The sequence below is a fragment of the Carassius auratus genome, chromosome 44 (genome assembly GCF_003368295.1).
Source record: "Carassius auratus strain Wakin chromosome 44, ASM336829v1, whole genome shotgun sequence".
Taxonomy (NCBI): domain Eukaryota; kingdom Metazoa; phylum Chordata; class Actinopteri; order Cypriniformes; family Cyprinidae; genus Carassius; species Carassius auratus.
This window is the reverse complement of record NC_039286.1, coordinates 11,323,119-11,329,785: the sequence shown is the minus strand read 5'-3', so window position 1 is coordinate 11,329,785 and position 6,667 is coordinate 11,323,119. Positions and strand designations below refer to the sequence as shown.

Here is a 6,667-nt window from a genome sequence, read left to right as displayed (position 1 = left end):
TAGCTCACACGATTTATCATTTTACTTTAGCTTTATTTCAATTACAGAAAACAGTTTTTAGTAGTTTCAGTCTTAGTTAACAACAATGACACATAGTTGGTGTCTTTGGGAATTACTAGTTAGGAATATTTATTTTTTAAGATAAAATGTCAAAATTGTATATTTTTTTTATGAGTTTCTGTCTTCTGCTGAAGGCTAAAAAGATGATGCTTTAAACACCAAACGGTTGATGGTACCCATTCACTTCCATAGTATTTCTTCCTGTAGCATAGAAGTCAATGGGTGCCGTCAACTGTTCGCTCTCAAAAAAACATCTTTAGTGTTCAGCAGAATAAAAACACTTGTTCAGGCTGAGGAAGAGTAAACAATCGCAGAATTTGATTAATTGATTCCTCTCACACAAAAGATACACTAGTATTACAGTGTGAGTGTGTTATATTAGTCACAATGCTGTCTATCTCCGTTTCGGCAAGAAAACACTTTTAACAAAGCCAAAGTAAGACCAATCGTGCGTCTCCGAGCACCACTGAGTGTATTTTGTTACTGAATGAATCTTTTGAGTCAATGATTCAGTGTCTGTTCATAAGACAACGGCTGCGTCTGAAATGGCATACTTCCCTACTATATAGTGTGCAGAGAGCAGTAGGCGAGTGAATGAGTGTGTTTGAATCCTCAAGAGCAGTAGATTTACACTAGTTCTCGTGAGATTCAGACGTGTGTATCTGGTGGAGACGACAGCAGAGATTGATCCAGCAACCTTCTGCTGACCAGTCCACTTCACTACAGCACAGAAGTAATGAAGCTTTAGCAAATTAACATGCAGCTGTAAATATGAAATTAAATGTAGCAATAACATGAGATATAAAGTGTTTCACTCTGTGTAAGTGTTTCACAGGTCGTGTGCTCATGGAGAGCAGACACAGCAGCACATGTTCTCCTGCTCTTCATCATGGTCCTCCTCATCCTCTCTGTTCACTCAGACAGGACTCGATGTCTCTCTCTCATCATGATGAAGAGCAGGAGAACATGTGCTGCTGTGTGAAACACTTACACAGAGTGAAACACTTTCATGCTGTCAGCTTCTGTTTATTGCTACATTTAATGTCATATTTACAGCTGTATGTTAATTTGCTAAAGCTTCATTACTTCTGTGCTGTAGTGAAGTGGACTGGTCAGCAGAAGGTTGCTGGATCAATCTCAAATACAAAACATATATAATTAGTCACCATTTATGATTATTATTGTTGATAAGTGTTGGGGTGGGCTATAAATTTTTTCTGATGTAATCTTAATTTCTAATAATACTACTTACATTGTTCAAGTGTAAAATCAACAGTTTTCTCTAAAGATGAGATCAAGCAGCTGATCGAGGTCTCCTTTGTGCAGATATTATAACTTGCTGCCATCTACTGGAGACTTTATTAATCCAGGACAGGTTTAAACCTGTTTTTATAGTCTATGGTTATACTACAATCATAATAAGGTGCACACTTGCTGCCAACTACTGGAGACTTTAGTGTTATATTGATCGATGACAGGTTTAAACCAGACAAGAGGAAAGAGCAATTAAGAAATAAAAATTTTCATGGTTAATAAGGACCATTTTGCTGATCTCACAAACACACTTCTGCAAAATAAGGTCATCACTGTATTTTACTTGCATCAAACTTGTGTCTTTACACAAAAATAGAATGTTTAGTACGCCAATAAATTAGTCCTACGTCATCTTTACAAAAGAACACAACACAAACATGAACATTGAAAAAAAAAAAAAAAAACACTTAGTATTTGCTATCTTGTGCAATAATGTCAGTAATTGTCGCCTCCTCCTCTCGCTGTATAACCCAATTTCAACGCTTCGGTGGGAAAACTATGAAATGATAAATACGTTTTTTTTTTTTTTTTTTTTATTAGAACACAAAAGGCACACTATACACATCTGATTACTTTTGGTCTCCGCCATTTTTCGGCAAGCGAATGAACGCTATAGCGCTTTCACTGGAAAATAACTTGAGATTCGGAGCGTGTTCACAAAACATTTGATTGAGATCGGGACTCCGAAATATCTCGCGCTAAATATCTAGCCGTAGTCAACTGTATAGAGATCGCTAACACATGTGAAAAACTGGGCGGCAACGTCATCAGAACGCAAAGAATTATGGGTATGTTTGGCCAGTTAACATCGTCTGGCATAGCAGGCTAGTGTTCTGGCATGGAAATAATGAAGAATTAGCGTGAAAAACAGAATATAATCCCACAAAATGCAGCGAGATAAAGAAAACATTGTCGGAGCATACTGCCTAAAACTAAATCCTAATGCAAATATGAGATATGACGAGAAAATAAAGAGAATCAAAGGACTCGATCCTTACGAGCAGAGCGACTGGTCAAGGTAACACCCTCCAGCCCAAAAGAAGAGCATGTGAAAAGGCTGTGTTGTGGTGCTTTTGCAGACAGCCTAAAGAACTTGATGACGTTTGCTTGCGATAATCAGAACTGTCCTATACAGTGGTTCCCTTTAGACTGCGTGGGACTCAGCAGCGCACCAGCCAGAGAAGAGTCATGTGTCTGTGACTTATCACCCAAAACCTGCCTCATACATCTCCAGTTTCTCATCATTTCTATGGAATCTTTATAAAATGTATTAATCTAATTGCATTTACATGTTAATGTATTCATCTAAATTTACATGTTAAATATGTAAAGAAACTGAAATTGTTACTACTATAAGTTGTGTAATTGAGTTTGAAACCAAAGAACACTGATTTCGCACAATTCTTCCACAATTACATGTAAGAAGATACATTGCAAAATCTTTTTTTAGAAAACAAAAAAACACTTATATATTAGATGTGAGCATGGTGTATAATTCTAACATGACGCCTTCACAACAACACTTGGACACATTGGTCAAAGCACAGCACACAATCACAATTATTATCCAGCAAAGTCTTCAGCTCAGTCTCATGACCGGTGTGGACAGTGTCCGGCGATGGAGGTGGATTCACAGGATCTTCCATCTGAGGAGCAGGTGTAGTGTCTGACAGTAACAATATAAAGAAATCATGTCTGATCACAACCTCTGTCCCTAAGGAATCCAGATTATCTATACACAGGGGGCAACATACACTACCGTTCAAGAGTTTGGGGTCAGTAAGATTTTTAAAATGTTTTTAAAAGAAGCATCTTCTACTCACCAAGGCTGCATTTATTTGATTAAAAAAATAATAAAAACAGTAATATTGTGATATATTATGACAATTTAAAATGACTTTTCTATTTTAAACTAATTTATTCCTGTAATCAAAGCAGGATCACACTCCAACATTTCATAGGCAAGTTTGCCTGCAGACAGTCACCAAATAAATTGCAATGTAACCTAGACGTACAACATTTAAAACTGATTAACGTTACGCTTTAATACGCTGGTAACTTAAGCTCATTTTCTAGCATGTCATGCTAGTTAGCATTTACAGAGAGTTATTGTAACTTACCTTTGTGAAAACACACATGATGTGTAGTGGAGTGTTATCGAAGGTAATCTTGGCCTCCGTCGCTGAGATCCACGCCATTCGTTGCGTTTTTGTCATCTCTGAAACATGACTTGTACTATTATTTTTCCTCGCTGGAAAACGATAAAAGGATATTCCATTCTTAAGCTTTATGCCGCTTCTATCGTGAGAACGACTATTGCGGTTTATAGGTAGACAGCATCTTGAACACTGTTCTCTTCCCTCATGCAAAGAAGTCTAGCGCCTAATGTTTGTGCCGCGGATTCCCAAAATGCTTTGCGTTCACCACTGGGAAAACGTCACGATGACGACACATTAGCGATCTCTTATAGGAGGCGTATGGAAAAGGATAACCTCCCCACCCCCTTACACACACACTCACTCTACACACAAATAGCGCTGGGGGACCATTACATCAGGGTCTCCCCGGCAAACACAGCAGGGACCGAGATTAACACCCAATACAATAATAAAAGCTAAATGTACTGCTGGCTTTCTTACCCGCTATCGGTGGGTTCCGGGTTCAGTGAACCCTACGGCGGCTGCCAAACATAAACGGGGAAAAACCCCAGCAAAATATCCCTCCCGATCAATTCACACGGGTCGCACAACAATCTTAAACCCACGTCCCGGAACGGCAGCTTTGGCAAGGAACTCAGCGGCAACAACCCGAAAAACCCTCTCGCAACAACCAATACATCATACATTTATAATGCTTCCCTCTAATTACTAATGCCACACAGGTGTTCCTTTTCCCCAGCGCGTCATGAGGAAACACGGAGGACGCTCTCAGTATTACCACTCCCCTTATTTAAGGATGAGCAGCTTACAAGTTCACGAATCATTTGATTCAGATCGGGACTCCGAAGCGCGTTTCGCGAATCATTTGATTCAGATCGGGACTCCGAAGCGCGTTTCGCGAATCATTTGATTCAGATCGGGACTCCGAAGCGCGTTTCGCGAATCATTTGATTCAGATCGCGACTCCGAAGCGCGTTTCGCGAATCATTTGATTCAGATCGCGACTCCGAAGCGCGTTTCGCGAATCATTTGATTCAGATCGGGACTCCGAAGCGTTTCGCGAATCATTTGATTCAGATCGCGACTCCGAAGCGCGTTTCGCGAATCATTTGATTCAGATCGCGACTCCGAAGCGCGTTTCGCGAATCATTTGATTCAGATCGCGACTCCGAAGCACCTTTCACAATTCATTTATAGGGACTCCGAAAGCGCGTTTCGCGAATCATTTGAGATCAGGTCTTTCCAGCGGATTTGCAAAGCATTTGATTCAATCATGTACTTGTCTAGATCAACTTTTAATAAAGAGAAAAGAGGTTTAGAGACATATTTTTGTTAATAGTCAGTTAGTAATCCCACAGTCCATAGCATCAGTAACTGTATAATTTAGTAAGAGAAAATTAAAACAAAATAGCATGAGTTTAAATTTTTATTTTATTTTTGTAGCAATGGACATCTTAACCTCTGTGCAGTGTTCAGGGTATTTCATGACCCCAAATTAAATTCTAATTCTAATACTGCATCATAGTGTTTATTTGAGTTAAATATTTTGATATTCATGTAAGGAAACGAAGCCATAATTTGATAAGTTTACATTTACATTTATTCATTTAGCAGACGCTTTTATCCAAAGCGACTTACAAAAAAAACAACACAACAAAAAGAGCAACAAAAAGTTTAGTTTCAGTCTTAGTTAACAACAATGACACATAGTTGGTTGCTTTGGAAATTACTAGTTCGGAATAAAAGTTTAACTGCGTTTGCTTATTTTACATATTAATTTTTTTAATAAAATGTAAAGATTATATATTTTTTGTACGAGTTTCTGTCTTCTGCTGAATGCTAAAAAGATGATGCTTTAAACACCAAACGGTTGATGGTACCCATTCACTTCCATAGTATTTCTTCCTGTTGCATAGAAGTCAATGGGTGCCGTCAACTGTTCGCTCTCAAAAAAACATCTTCTTTAGTGTTCAGCAGAAAAAAACAGTTGTTCAGGCTGAGGAAGAGTAAACGATCGCAGAATTTGATTGTTTGATTCCTCTCACACAGACAATACAGTTATATGAGTGTTAATCTAAACTGCGTTTGAATATGAAGCACTTTGTGTGTGAAGACATTTGTGAATCAACCAATCAGCTGTCACTCGATTCAGAGCTGCTAACTAGAATAAGATTATAAAGAAATTAGCGTTTACAAGCAGCAAAACTGTGGTTAAAGGGGGGGGGGGGTGAAATGCTATTTCCTGCATACTGAGTTTTTTACACTGTTAAAGAGTTGGATTCCCATGCTAAACATGGACAAAGTTTCAAAAATTAAGTTGTACGTTTGAAGGAGTATTTTTGTTCCAAAAATACCTCTTCCGGTTTGTCACAAGTTTGGGAAAGTTTTTTTCGAGTATGGCTCTGTGTGACGTTAGATGGAGCAGAATTTCCTTATATGGGTCCTGAGGCACTTCTGCCGGAAGAGCGCGCTCCTGTATAGCAGAGCACTGAGAGCACAACAGACTTCACTGATCAGAGCCAGAGCGTCGCCAAATGTCACAAAAGAAGTGTGTTTTTGGTTGCCAGGGCAAGACAACCCTGCACAGATTACCAAAAGAGAAACAGCATTAAGGGACCAGTGGATGGAGTTTATTTTTACAGAGCATCAACGGAGTTGTGCAAGTGTTTGTGTTTGTTCCCCTGCATTTCGAAGATGCTTGTTTTACAAACAAGGCCCAGTTTGACGCCGGATTTGCACATCGTTTATTTCTTAAGGATAATGCAGTCCCAACGACAAAGGGTCACGATTGTGTGTTGGAACCGCAGGCGGTGAGTAAAACTGCTTCAAATATCTCTGTGTTGTTAACTATCACATGTAAGCATATCAAGTAAGTAAGCACATCAAGTAAACAACATGCGATGTTGTCATCAAACTGCACTTTCCACATGTACAGCTTAAAAAAAAAAAAAAAAAAAAAACGGAACTTAGGAACATACAGTATCAAGTAAACAACATGCGATGTACGGTGTGTGTGTATGAAAGTGAAGTGAAGTGAAGTGACATTCAGCCAAGTATGGTGACCCATACTCAGAATTTGTGCTCTGCATTTAACCCATCCGAAATGCACACACACAGAGCAGTGAACACACACA

General features: G+C 38.9%; 1 long non-coding RNA gene across 1 annotated transcript; it reads right to left on the bottom strand.

Moving 5' to 3' along the window:
- Positions 1-2,830: 2,830 nt before the first annotated feature.
- Positions 2,831-3,933, bottom strand: LOC113062488 (uncharacterized). Its single transcript, XR_003278540.1, has 2 exons — positions 3,495-3,933; positions 2,831-3,040 (listed from the first exon to the last, which is right to left on the bottom strand). It is a non-coding gene; the product is annotated as an uncharacterized LOC113062488 (long non-coding RNA).
- Between the last annotated feature and the right edge of the window lie 2,734 nt (positions 3,934-6,667).